The sequence below is a fragment of the Platalea leucorodia genome (genome assembly GCF_965183815.1).
Source record: "Platalea leucorodia genome assembly, chromosome: 2".
Classification (NCBI taxonomy): Eukaryota; Metazoa; Chordata; class Aves; order Pelecaniformes; family Threskiornithidae; genus Platalea; species Platalea leucorodia.
This window is the reverse complement of record NC_138824.1, coordinates 120,481,412-120,495,465: the sequence shown is the minus strand read 5'-3', so window position 1 is coordinate 120,495,465 and position 14,054 is coordinate 120,481,412. Positions and strand designations below refer to the sequence as shown.

The 14,054-nt window shown below is 40.1% G+C and overlaps 1 protein-coding gene across 9 annotated transcripts in view; it reads left to right on the top strand.

Moving 5' to 3' along the window:
• The window catches only part of BBX (BBX high mobility group box domain containing), a 149,197-nt gene that overhangs the window by 51,943 nt on the left and 83,200 nt on the right, over window positions 1-14,054 (top strand). The window contains exon 1 of one of the 9 annotated variants that reach the window (XM_082304442.1): window positions 4,839-4,937. The exons of the other annotated variants lie outside the window; for them this stretch is intronic. The gene's annotated coding sequence lies outside the window, so the exon portion shown is untranslated. Of the gene's footprint in view, window positions 1-4,838; window positions 4,938-14,054 lie in introns of those variants that run through there. 9 annotated transcript variants of the gene reach the window in all.

Sequence of the window (14,054 nt, the reverse complement as noted above, 5' to 3'; positions counted from 1 at the left end):
TGGATGAAAATTATCAAAGATCACAGAGCATGGCAAACCTATACATTTATAGCAAGTTTATGTAATCTGTGTGTAAAACTGGGTACCATGGTATAGTTTTAATGTTGTATTCTTGAGATGAAACAGGAAAAGCAACCAGAATTTTTTTTGACCTTTAAAAAAAACAGCTTTATTCTAAAACTTTTGCAAGTCTGTTTTTAAATACATCTCTGTGGACTTGTGATCATACTTAAAATATCTTTTTCCTTAATTTAAATACAGTGCCTCCCATTTTAAGACAAAATCAGACTGGAGAGGGGTTGTGAAGAAGGCAGCCTCACTGTGAGAGTCCCTACTTTCCTTCAAATTAGTTTCGATCAGAAATCTGACTCAGGTGGTTGTCTTCAGTAAGACCATTGGCTCTGTCAGAACTGATGTGCTGGAAATGTATATGGATACAAACATGGATCGTTTTCTTTTCCTGCCATTTACGTTGATCGTAATCTTTTTGTACATGGGTTAATCCTGCTGCTCTGCGTGTGTAGCTACTGGTTTTAATAGAAAGCCTGATACAGGGTATGCACACGAACTTCTAAACATATACAACAATGTGGGTAAACACAGAGCTCCTGAAAAACGGGTCTTGTCTAAACTAACCAGGAAAAAATATTTTTCCTGCAATTTGATACGTATTTCTGTGCTTTTCCAGATTCTCGGAGTGCGTAGCATCTAAGTTTTTCACATTTTTTTTTCCACTTCAGGGCTTCTGTGGGAAGTCTGTCCAATAAAACTTGAAGATAACGGTCAGGGCAACATTTCTGAGATTTTATTTATAGGTAATAAATTAGGAAAATAGGAAATAAGAGACTGCAAAGCTGTTGGCTGAGGCTGGAACAGCATGTTGGGAGCAAAATAATTTCTTAATGCTAAATTGCAGGTGTGTGTGTATATATATTTTTTTTTTAATATCTGGGCCCATTATTTAGACCATCTTTTATAATCTGGTTGATCACAAGGTGTGAAAATAGAAGTACCCACTGTAGTTGATTTTTGAAACTGACAGCTGCACCATAGGAGAAGGTATTTGAGTGTCAAGTATTTTGCTGCACTATGGTTTGTGGGGTGGGGTTTTCTTGGTTTGGTGCTTTTGGTCTTTTGGGAGTGTTTTGCTTCAAGATTTTGAGTGAGAATTTAACAAAATTTTTTTGATACTTCCTTTTTTCCCCTGATGCATCATCATTCAGTATTAAATAGTGTTCTGTAGGATTAAGAAGAATTAATAGTCATAATTTTTCTTCTCACTGTACTGTTTTCCAGTCTCTTGTAAAAGAGCGCTAATTTTTTTATCCTAAAGTCTGTCAGATGATTTTAAAACAAAACAATGGAGAAGATTTTATCATTAATTTTATTTCTTTCTTTCTGTTATGAGGGTATATTCATGCTTTTCCAATTTATTTTTGGCATTAAAAGAGAATTGAATAAGGATAAGGATCCTGTTGAGCTGAACATAGCACAAATGAGCCTTGAAAGATAAATTGTACTCCCAAGCACTAACCATCTAGAGTCACAGTTACTTCAGCTTATTAAATGGCGTGGTTATAGTTCCAGATGTAGGAGTGCTGCAGGGATTTTGCACACCTATCTGTCTGTCCCTCTATTCCACCGAAACGCTTCTGCAAAACTAGAAATGTGGCTTGTCGGTGGCTGGTGTGTGGACTAACTCGGGAAGCACGGCAGTGGGAGATGGAAGAGAGTGCTCAGGAATTCCCGGTAAATTCAGCATTATCATAGGAAAAAGGCTTGTCAGGCTGCAGGCTAGTTGTAGGGTTTCTGTGACAAATCTGCTGAATGCAAAAGCTGGAAGAATGACAGGAATGTGCATTGTTTGTCCCGCTCAACTGCAGCTTGGGGTAGCGGAGTTAATTGGGCTCTTCCTGGGGTGTTACTGTGCTTGATAAGGTTAATTTTAGGCCTGATTCTGTCTTGTCTGGCAGCTCTGTTTATCCTGGTGGGCTGAGTGTGGGAGAAAGGGAAATGGGTCACATGCACAGAAACTGGTCTTGCAGACAAAACCTGGCGGGTAGCTTCGGTGACGCAGAGCTGAGGCTGCGATCTGTTTATCCGCTTGTCGCTCTGTTGGCTCGGCGGTGGTAACAGGACTAAGAACTCATAAAACTCTTTCTGTCGTCAAAGTGAGCGCTGACAGGGAGATCAGCTGCCGAGTCAGAAAATGCCAGTTTTACATCGCTACTTTTAGGAGTGTGTACTTAGGGAAAGGATAGTTACTCCTAATGCAATTTTGTGCATTTATACTTTCTCCATTTTGTATAGTAAATAGCACTTCGGCAGCACAAAGTTTTTAATTTGGGACAATCCAGTTAAAATGTATGCAGTTAAAGAAATCCAGATGAGATTTTTGAAATGAGTATTGTTTAGAATAATGAAGGGGTACATGTGTATCTGTGCTGGAGTTGAAATATCCCTCGTTACTACTGTTTGCAGAATTAAGGAGACATCAGTGTATTGTTTTTTAAATAACATGCAGGTTGCTGTTGCACGTAGGAGGACTGGACAGTTTAACCAAAAAAGAAAAATGTCTTGTGGAGGATAAAGTAGCAGTATAACAAATTTCACAGAACACTTAAATTTCCTTCTTTTGCAGTCTCTTGTTTTGTTCAGGATGTGTGTGTGTGTGTATATGTAACAAAGTGTATGTAGTAAATAATTTTATATATATACTTTTTATATTGCATATTAAACAGGAGGCTTGAAAATTCCCCGCCCCTAGGTGCTGAGGTTATAGAAGTGAAATCTGAGCCCTTCCCAGTGTTTTTTTTTTCCAAGTGTCTTCATGGTTGCATCAAACTCTGGTCAGGGAATTTGCTTCGTGCCCAACACTTTACTATAGCAGGAGGCCAGGAGTTTCCACGTCATTCTTTGATACGCACTGGTATGAGGAGGGCAGTTTCAACTCCCTAGATAATTTTATTACAAATGGGTCGGGGTGCAATAATGAATATGGCTTGTAAACTGTAATACAGCTTCATCCTAAGCTATGAATGTCACGGTGGGCAGCTGAACCTTCTCGTTCTTGCACAGGGCCAATTTCAACTATTGGAAAAAAACCCAAACAAAACAAAAACAAACAAACAACAAAACCCAAACAAAACAAAAAAAAAAACCCCAACACAAAAAAACAGGCATCCAAGAACGATGGTTGCTTACCAATGTGTCCTTCTTTTTAATGAAGTTGGACGAGGATGCTTTTTCAACTTTGTAATTTTTAATTCCCATGCATGTGACTTATGTTTTTAAACATTCGTCTGCAGCCATGAGCTTTGTCATCTTTTCTTCTAATGGAAAGCAGAAACCACTGGATTTCAAGAACGTGCGACATGCTAATGGGATAATCATACGCTCTAACTTTCCCTATCTGTGTGCCTGAGTTGAACATAGAATATGATTTGGAGGTATGAAAGACTACTTCCCCAAATACCAAACAACGAGCTATAAAGTTGTCTAATCTCACAACATGGGTGGAGGTGTTTGTTTCCATTCCCAGGGGGGCTTTTCAGCTTTCCAAGTGTATTCCATCGCATGAGGAGGATCTTTAAGAGGATCAGGGTTCAGGAACCGTTTCTTTAGTAATCTCCTGTGGGACACCTGAGGAAATGACTCATCCAATAGTGCTTTAATATTCTTGGCCTTAACCTGTAACTTAGGGATGCTAATGTTTGCTTTTTGCAATACATAGTTATAATTCGTGAAGAGATAATTTCCTTTTCCCCAATTGATTCAACCTCAAATCAAGCATGTACTCCCTTTGAAAACCCAGTTCCTCTGATTTCCTTTTCTATTGTTTGGATTTGTGCGTTTCCTTTCAGATCCTAAAAAAGAGCAAACCTCACTTGTAAGTTGGTGGGGTTTGTGTGTGTGAATGTTTGGGGTTTTTTTGTTTTGTTAGGTTTTTTGTTGTTTTTTTATTGTTATTATTTTTGCCTCATTTACTGTCTCTGTCTTACCTGGAGCAGTTTGCATGTCTTTGACATTCCATGCAGCCTAAGACCTTCCTGTAAGATGCAGGTTTTTTGTTTGTTGTCTTCCTTTAGCAAACCATATAGTTCCATGGTGCCAAAGAAAACCAAATCAGACTGGCTTAATCTTGTTCTTGATGAGAACAAGTTTAATAAACTCCACTGGTCAACTTATCTTTATGATGTGAATCCAACCTTCTTATATGCTTTTTTGTCTGTCCCACCTTATCTTACAAGCGGGAAACATCAGGATTCAAAAGTTTTAACACTCAAGGGGGCGGGGGGTGGGGAGAGATACTGCTTTAATAGCACTCAATTTGCATATTTTAGTCACTAGAGGGCAGGCTTGTACTTCTCTGAATAAATTAGTAACTGCAAACTAATAATTCATTAGATCCAAAGTAGTAGAAATAGTGGCCTAATGAAAAGAAACATTTTTGATGCATTGTTTTTTTAAAAAAGCAAATAGAAAAAATACCATTTTCATTTTAGTTAAAGATGCTTCATTAAGAATTTTGTTGTTGCTGTGTTTTCTGGATTGCTTCAGTCCTCTGAAATGTGCTTGCTCCTAATTTATTTGAAATAACATCGACGAGGTTGGTGGGCAAGCTTGATTCCCTTCCGTTTCCCACTTTGCACGTACATTACCTCATAGAAACCGTGTATTTGAATACGTGCTGTGCCCAAAGTCTTCTGAGCCGACTAGATTTTTCCTTTCAGTGAACTAACAAAAGAATATTGCAGATAGAAATAAGTCACCTGATATCTGGGGCCAAAATCACTGTTACTGCACTACATCTCTGTAATTCTTTTCCCAGGATGAAGTTTGAAGACGGTTCTACCATGCGGGTGGGAAGCATTTTGCACTGGTATAAGAGATGATGTGCACCAACAGAGAATAAAACCAAACTTTGTCTTTTTAAGGTACAACATAGGAAATATCTTAAAATTAATGGCTTTAGTAATTTTCTTTTAAATGACATTGAGATTAATAAAAAGCAACCATCTCCCTATCTTAAAATTTCATGCCCACTTGTCTTGACTTTGCTTTCCCTCTCTTATACCCCTATAGCAGGTATGTTAATAATATCCAGTAATGGAATTGATTTGTTCAACACTGTCTTGTGGATCATAAACATAACTGTTTTATTGCTTGTTATCTCAGATTTCAAAAACAGTGAGACACCATCTGGGATGTGCCTATATTGTAGGAAAAGGTTGATTTAGTAATGGTGCTAGCAGTTTGATTAGTTGATAGAGAAGTTAAGTGTGCTGATACCTGGCATAAGAATGCCAGTGGGGAGGATTATCAGCTATTTCTGTTAAAATGCCTTTTCATATACAAGAATTTATAAAAATAGTCTTCAGAGAGATGTTGCTATTAACTGTGCTTCCTTTCATGGGTTTCATGGTATCTCACGATTTTTAAAGGTTCAGCACTTAAAATTACATTCATTTAAATTCTTGACTTTAAAATTCCTAACTTTAATTACAGTAACCCCCTGATGATTCTTTTAAAAAAAACAAACAAAAAAAAAAACCAAAAAAAAAAACTTGCAAGTCCTTGAAGCTTCAGAGTTAGACACCAAACTACAGAGTTCATAATGACTTATTTCGAATCATAAAATTGTTGACTCAGTCCCATTTACCTGGAATCTCCTCTTGTCTTAAGATGTTCTCTCTATAAGATTGTATTTTCTACTTACCTTATTAATAATGTAAGTATCTTGATAGATGAGAGCAACAACACCAAAAGAGGGCCTTTTCCTATCTATCTTCTTCCCAGAGGTCACTCTCTCTATTGGTGCATTTTCATTTTCAGCTGTTCTCATGTGAAGACTGGTAAACATCCCCTTGTGCAGGCCCTGAGAAAAGAGCAGTGACCGCAATTATGCACAAACATACCTCTCAGGTTGGCGAAGGTCTGCTGTGAGTTGCAATGTTCAACAAAACCGAAGCAAAGGACCTGCACGTTGTTCATGCATAAGATTTAAAATGCAGTAGGATTTCTTCCTTTTAGTACAAAGAACTTTTTCAACACCTTCTGTTTTCTGACTTTATTTCTTAGCTGAATAATTCCTGCAGCTTGGGTGAACGGCCACTAAATTTGTGTGGCTCATTAATAAGGGCTCAAGTGTGAGATGAGTAACGGTAAAGAAGAATATATGCAACTGGAAGATATTTTCCCACCTCCTCTCACTTACAAGCATGTTACCAGTTGCCTGAAACAATAGCAGGTACAGCATACTGAGATCAAAATTATGATACTTGAAGGTGATACTAGACTGCAGCATTGTGCTTGGCTGATAAGAGCTGCTGTGGCAGCCTTCAGAGGGTGTTTGCTGAAGAGGTTCACTGCTGCAAGACATATCAGGAAGACACCTTCATCTGAATAAACACTTCAGAAGCCACAATGGCTTTTGAAGACTAATTGATGCTTGTAGTTCAGCTTGTCTTTTCGGAATCTCTCTGTTGCCCTTTTTGCCTCCTGCCCCCACCTTCCTTTTTTTCTCTGTTTTGTGGTTCCCTGGACTGCTCAGCTCTGGCTTTTCAGATGGTCGTGTTTGCTTGCCTTGCTCTGACTGCCCTCTCTGTAGCTTCAAGAAGCTGGATGTATGCTTTTCTCCTCCTTACTGAAGACCTGACTTCAATGTTTTGCCTAATTTCTTTTTCTAGTTTTCCTAAATATTTCTAAGGAATGATGAAACTTGGATGAATCAGGGCTGAAAATAAAAGAACAGTTTCTTTTCTTACCCGTTTAGTGCACTTTTAAGAAGTGGTGCTCAGGGAAACGAGCAGTTTCATTACATTCAGGTATTCTGGTATCATCAAGTGATTAACCTTTGTTTGCCCTAAACATCTCATGCTCTAGGTAAACATTTTTTCAGTGTAAAAGGTGTTGGACTATGGATTATGCTGATGATCCATAGCCACTTGTGATGGATGCCTTTTTGGGAACACTTGGAGAATTAAGAGAATTGGTTAAATTGAATTAAAATTTCTTATTCTGGTTGACAGCTATCTGGTTATTGCTCCCAGAAGCTTTTAATTGAACAGTAATATGTTGTATATATGATGCTAAATAAATATTGGGTACTGCCTACTGTACCAAGGTTATAGAGATATTTTAGGCTGGGGAGGGCTCTAAAATGAACATGCTAGGTGTACTGGAATTAGACTGACACACCTTCAGGACCTGTCTTCCCATGCCTCAGGTGTCTGTGCACAGGCATTTTCCTGGTCTCAGTAGCTTCATTGCCACTGCAGGTACTTGTTTCATGGTTAATGTATTCCCACACAGGTAACTGGGAGCTCTTGCCATTCTCTCTCAGAAGTTGTTGCACACCAGTAGCGGTATGTATAGCGATTATGTGGCTCTGCTGTGCCCAATTTAGAGGCAAGCGTGCACTGTCAACCACCTCTTCCCTGCGCTGAACAGTCCTGTGTCTCTGGGAGCAGGTCCCATATGCTGGCTTGGAAGAATTAACGAGGCAAAGAGGCTGGTTCCCAGTAGTTCAGAGTGGTCTGAAAGAGCCCAGGAGCACACATAAGGAAATAACCACTGTTTTTTCAACGGTTCACAGCCATGTTTGCAAACTTGTCCAAGCTATATAAACATTCAAGTGAAAGTAATTTCTGCTTGTATGGGTAATGTTAGGAATCATTATGCTTTATGCCAAGGTTTGTCTTAATTAGAAATTCTGTTGCATGACTTTCTTTGGGGGTGTAAGCTGGATTAACCTATGAAAGTTGTTTGTCCTTTGGAAATCTGGTTATCAACTGGATATCATCGGATCATCCCTTTTATCACTTACCCTGTTCCCCCCAAAGAGAAAGCTGTGGAGAAAGAAGAAAAATTTCTTTCGAAACTCAGGATAAACCCATTCTCTTCTCAGTCTCCTGTCTCCCTCTCTCTTTATCTAGCGTAAAGCAGGTAGCAACAACCTGTCCTGGTGGATGCATAGGCATGTCAGCAGGTGTTCAGATGAGATGCCTCTGTGTTATTTTCTTTCTTTTTTTTTTTTCCTTCTTTTTTTTTTTTCCCTCTTTCGGTCTCTTAGAATTAAAATCTTGTAGGAGTTACCAGGCAAGACCTGGGATCCATTGGGAGGTGATGGTGAAGAGCACTTTCCACGCTTGTATTGCAGTCTGTTTGATTTTTAAGATGAAGTCCATGTGGGTAAGCCCCTGACGAGTTTCTGGTTTGTGTAATTCTGAACTATAGCCAGGATCAAAACGTCTAATATGATTAGCTGTGATAGTTCTCAGATCTCTAGCTGCTTTGTGAGCCTTTTCCAATTTGGATTTTGATTCCTAATTTGGATTTTGATTCCTGTTTTGTATAGCTCTCTATCAGACACAAGTGTGAGGTACTCTTTAAGCTGAGAGGTTCTTAGGTAAAGGATTATGTTGCTTGAGTGTTTGGAGAAGACCATATGTGAAACGTAGAAAGTTTTGGTATTGTACAACTCACTCCTGAAAATAGCTTTTTAGTAGGGGATGACATTTGTTGCATCAGTGGCTCTTAGTGAGCTGGTAAATGAGTCTGAGCCACTGCTCTGAAGCCGGCTGTTGTAGGCTATAGGGATACACCTGCAGGTGTGCTTGCAGTTCCCACTTGCTTGATGGCATTTCTCAATCTTGATCCCTTCAAAAGGAGAGAGTATTTGGAGCTTTAGCTGTTGTCTTTATAGCTTCCATGCTAAGCAAACAGGTAAGCGGCATCCTGGCGAGCGTTGGGAGCAGCCATTCAGTTTTCAGTTACTTGCGTCTCCGTGGCGCTTCTGTTTCCCATGGAGACGGTGGCAGACTGGGTCCAGGGGGGCTCCTGAGCCCACGTCCCCAGGCTTGGGTGGGCACCTCCGGCCTGCAGCGCTTCCAGGCTATCACGTCTTCACCAGGAATAATTCCTTTGCTAGGGATTAGGTGAATACTTCAAAAATCTTGAAATATTTCTTCTCTCTAGTTAGCGTGGTTTTAGCAGCAGTTCCTGTTCATCCAGGAGTCCTGATGGGAAGAAGGTGGGTAAATTTTACTCCCGTTAAGGCAGAGGTAACAGTTTGTAGAGCTCAGGGGGCTCCAGGAGTTCATTGATAATATGGGACAGATCCTGAGGTTGTGACCTGTGACTTAAAATAGGTAACAAGATTCAAGAGTGTGGTGGTTACTTGTGGCATCTAATACTGTCTCACTGTTCGGGAAGGTGCCTGCTTCCCCATTTTTCTCCGATTCGAGGTGATATTTATATCTTTAGTATTGTCTTAGATTAAGCCTCAGCAAATTCAGTATTGTGCTGTTTCCTTCATGCAGAAATTGAGGAGTGCAGGGCACACGTTTTGCTCCAGACAATCCTTGTTCGCTTTTGACTCTGGGGAGCAGCTTTATTGGGTTAGGGTGAGTTGGATAACCAGTATCTGGCCAGCATCGGGTTCCGTGTCTGAGCCTTTTAACAATGTGTTCAGTTGTGAACAAATGGGTTGGGTAATGTCACTGATCTGCAAACCTGTATCTGAGACTTCAGCTGTAGTAGGATAGCTTTCCATTACTATGGTGGTAGCCAGCCTACTGCAGTCACTTGCCAGCTGCTGCTGTGTCCCCCTTTGTATCATCAGAGATGCATTAAGAGCTGGCCGTTAAGTGCTGGGTACGTGGCCAGGTGTGTGGTAGGACACACCATGCACGTGGTTTTCACACATGGAGACTTCTGTATGGTCATAGGAATGTGGACGCCTCGTGGCTGTTGTGGTGCCAACACCAGTCCGGTGCTCTGGTGGGATGGACCTTGCAGCAGACCACTGGTTGAGGAATGTTTCAGCAGAAAGTTTTGATAACCAAGTATCTGCAGCTTCCGTTGGGAATACTCTTGTCCCAGTGGCGAGGTAAAGTAGAGAGACTCCACAAATCTCCTTTCATTGAATTTTCTCCATTCAAATGACGTGCGTCATGGATGTAATTCCAACATTCGGTACGGCTTTATTCCCCTGGCATCCTCTGTGTTTCGTGGTGTTGACGAACCAGCCTAAGCTAACTGAGAATAAACAACTCTTAGACTGAAATAAGAATTGGAAGCATCTGAGTTGGTTTTAATTTACTAATGTGAGTTCCTGTGTAAATAAGGGCTTGTAATTTATCTAATGTAACTTCCATAGCCTAAACAAGTAGGAAATTTTAGAAATCTGTTTGCTGATTTAAATTTCCATAATGGCCTATGAAAAGTTATGTGACACAGGTAATCTGGAGAAAGCAAAATATCAAATACCAAACACTCTCACTGAGTGATGTAACTGGCTTCTAATGTGATGTAGAGCTTGCATACAGTGCATGTTGTCACTGAGCACTAGCAGGCTGCAGCATAAATGGTCTTCTGAGATGCATCTTGCTGGCGTTCATGTCATAAAGCAATTCATAATTCAGAAGAGTCTCTCTCTCTCTCTCTCTCTCTCTCCAAGGATAAAAATCCCCTTTCTTGGTTCTTATAAATATGTGTGTACAGTAAAATAAACACGTTTGATAAAGCCGCAAAATCCAAAAGTTGTACGTGTTAAATTGTATCTCAACTATTTCAATTTAGACATTATTTCACTATATGTATAATACAACAGAATAAAAAGTCTGATTTCTGACAAATTACTTATTGTTTACTTTCTCCAGTGAGACCACTTTAAAACACTCTCTACAGTCCCGTATGCTTTTATTGTGCAAAGCAATAAAAACTGCATGAGAACTTTATCAGGTAGGAGTTAAAAAAACCAGCAGAAGTCAGGTTTTTTTCACTAAATACCCATTCAAGGCAATAATAATGCATGCAGGATGCTCAGTTAGATTTTAGAGTCTACAAAATAGGAAATGACAAACCTGAATGTATTTTATCTTATTTATCCTATCTTATCTCTCTCATTTATCTTTGGCTTTGCTGGGAACTCTATAAAGTGAAGAGATGCTCCAGAATAACGTCATAGAGCGGTGCAGGAGAGGTCTTCAAGCGTCATATAAGCTGTCAGTTTGTTTTCACTCTTTCTGGATCTTTCTCCTTCAGTAAGATTTGATTTCCATAGCCTGGTATAGGTATTGCAGGGCGTTATCTGAATTGTAAGAGCTGCTTTTCCATGCAATAGGGAAGGCACAATCTCAAATTGTCTGAGGATGAATAAGAATACAAGGGTGTCAGTAGTTCAGTAATGGTCTGTCTGTATTCCCATCTCTCGCGCATGCTGATTTAAATTACTTTTGCGTCTAAGCTTGGTGTAACCTTATATGTTTTTATGGGGTTTCTCTGATGACACAATAGAGACTTCAGGGCTTCCTTAGCAAAACGAGTCAGGGAGAAGAAAAAAAAGAAACCTGGGATTTTTGTTTGTTTTGATCCCTTATCTCTTCTCCAGAGAGGTGTCTTTGCGGGGCTGGGTTTTTTGTGTGTGGTGGTTATTGCAGACACAGGTTGTTTATAATTTTGTCTGTGAGGATACTGTTCTTTTTTAATGAATGAATGTCAAGGAAAAACTTAATTATCTAAATGTGCAGTCTTTTTAATAAGAAGAGATGTTTTCTCAGGCATTACACTGCTTTCTAAAGATGTTTTTGAAGCTGAACAGTGTAAATTCAAGTCTAGAATTCTCCGTAAGACAAAGACCTAGCATCATCTTGGGACTTCAGGAGACATCCTCTGGAGTTTTGCCTGGAGTCGTCCTGAGTACTAGCAGATACTTAGTGTGCTTGGTGTGCTGTTACTTGCATAACAATAAGCGATGGCAGCTTTTATTACAAAAACGATGATCTCCAGGGTGTGCTGTCTAATATATCTGCTGTCCCATCCCCCCTCTCCACACACACAAGCTCTTTTATCAACCTTGGAGGAAACACCTAAATAACAACAATTGGAAAATACTGATCTTTAGGCCCTTTTTGCATATTCACTGTGCAGCCCCTTCTCTCCTAATGATTTTAGGCTGGTTTGTAGTCAGTTTGCCACTGTTGCAGGTGTGAGTCTTGCAGGCAGGAAAGCGTACAGAAGTCCTAACTTTAAGCCCTCGGAGAGGAGGAGGAGCGGGCTTTGTGGAGATACTTGGCACTGCTCTGAGGCAGCTGGGGCTATTTCAAGTGAAATCTCTACTGACTTTGGTGATATGGTATGTAGTGAGGAAGGGAATCTGCAGTGTAAAAAAAAAAAAAAAAAAAAAAAAAAAAAAAAAAAAAACACCAACCAACCAAACCCCAAAAAAACACAATGCCTAGAGGTTAATCCTATAGCTGGAAGCGCTTGTCTGCCCTGCCACGCCAGTTGTCATCCTTGGACATTGGAGGGACACCCACGCTCGCCTTCCTGCGGCCCCTCATGTGCAGTGAGAAGAGCTCAGGGTGCCTTTCAGCTGCCCTGGTGGCTCTAACACAGCGTGTTGCCCTGCAGTAGCCACAGGGAAGGGTGGAGGTGGCCAAAGCCACTTGCCTGCCACAAGGCAGTGTGATTAAAGGAATGCTGTGAGATGGTGACTACTGCAGTGGCCTGTGAGTTTTCAAAGCAAGCTGTGTTCTAAGGACACAGCAGGAGTAAAGAAGACTTGGCGGTTATTATTTGGGTGCAGTGTGGGGTGTTCATTATTTCTTTCCTCATCGGCACTGGTTGGTCAGTGTCCTGTCCTCTCTGCTTCTGCTCTTCTGTGTTGCAGGGGATGCTGAATGCAGGGCAAGGCAGAATTTGAGGGAGGGTTGATGGGCAAATACTTCTCCTGCTGCAACAAGTGAGTTCGCTGCAGGAAGGTGAGAAGCTGGAGGGTGGCTGTTACTGTTCTGCTCTGTAGTTTAAAACAACATGCTTTGGTTCCTGATGCAAACAGAAAAGGGGGCTTGATTGGCTTTGGAGAAAAACTAAAGGCAGATTTACTTCTTTTGAGTCAACCAAAATTACACCAAATAGGAAATATTCCATGATCTGTGACTTTATTGCATCATTTACAATTACTTTGACATGATCAATTTCTTAATTGATAATTGACCGTGCAGCAAATAGCTACTAAAAGGGCAAACCTTGATGTCATTGCTGTGCCACTGAACAGAGAAAGCAGGAAATTCTCCTCTGCTCAAAGAGATCCAATCCTTAACCCTAGAGGAAGGGGCTTCAGCAGCAGTTGTTCTCTTTACAGGAACAGTTTTGTATCGATAGTTTCATTTCAATAAACTATATTTTGACTTATCTGCGGGCACAGCTGCAGTTACTCCTTGGCTGGTGGCAGCACAGCTAGATGTAAAACCTTGAGTTTATAACCTAACATGTATACATAGTTAGATGTAGATATATCTTGTCTAAACGTGTATCTGTATTTCCATCTAGGAATATCTGTATAGGCATAATAATACATTTTATAAAGCTCATAAAAACTTCGGAGGCATTCACAAAAACTCAATTTTACATGTGTTAAGCAATCAGCAAAGATCCCCAGCAGTGATTAAAAGAACTGGGAAAAACAATATTCCCATCTTTGTTTCTCTGTGGTCATAAAGATATGAAGATAAAAACCATAATGCCTACCTGTAATCTCAACTATCCAATCTTGTTTGAGGTGTGGCTTACTTGTGAAGTGGCTTTTTTATGTTGGCTGGAGGTTTATTGTTTTGTTTTGTTTTTTTTTTTTTCTGCTGGAGAACTGCAGAAGCAGTTTGCACCACCCAGCTGGAGCCAGACTGTTGGAGTGGTTGGGTGTGTTTTTTTGTGTTTTTGGTTCCCCCCCCCCCCATGAAGCCACTTCTTCTTTGACTGTCAGTTAAGAAATGTGAGTTTTAAATAGGTGATAATGTAAGCAAAATGAGAACCCAAAGTTTAAATAATCTGTCTTACTAAGAGGACTTCTCCTTTCAGTTTTTATGGGCCTCTGGTGCTTTCTTGGTAGTTCTACAGAAAATCTTGCCAAAAGGAGATATAATGAAACAGTGCAGGCTGAGATCCGCTACTTGGGGCAACATAATTTTTGGCTGCAGCTCTTCCAGTTTACGATTTTACTCCATATTTTTGAGGTGTACAAGGCTTTATTAAAAAAGAATAGCTGACAA